This window comes from Triticum urartu, chromosome 7 (assembly GCF_003073215.2).
Source record: "Triticum urartu cultivar G1812 chromosome 7, Tu2.1, whole genome shotgun sequence".
Taxonomy (NCBI): Eukaryota; Viridiplantae; Streptophyta; class Magnoliopsida; order Poales; family Poaceae; genus Triticum; species Triticum urartu.
Genome location: NC_053028.1, coordinates 154,906,666 through 154,906,958, shown reverse-complemented (window position 1 = coordinate 154,906,958; position 293 = coordinate 154,906,666).

Here is a 293-nt window from a genome sequence, read left to right as displayed (position 1 = left end):
ATAGGGGCAAATCAGTCGAGCATGACCCAACCAGGGGCACGAATACAATTGTTCCTTTTCATTTACTCCTCCCGGAGGACAGAAGTCACCTCCTCCTCAGATTCGTAGCATTCCTCGTCCGGGTCCGAGTCAGGGCTCACGTACTCCTCCCGGAACTCAGCGTAGCCCTTCGTGATCAAATCGATGCGGATCTTGTCCACCAGCAGTAGTTCGTCGTCCTTCGTCTTCCGCTGGCATCGCGTGTCTAGGTTGAGAGCTCTTTGCTGGATCCAACCCGGTGGGAACACCCCGCC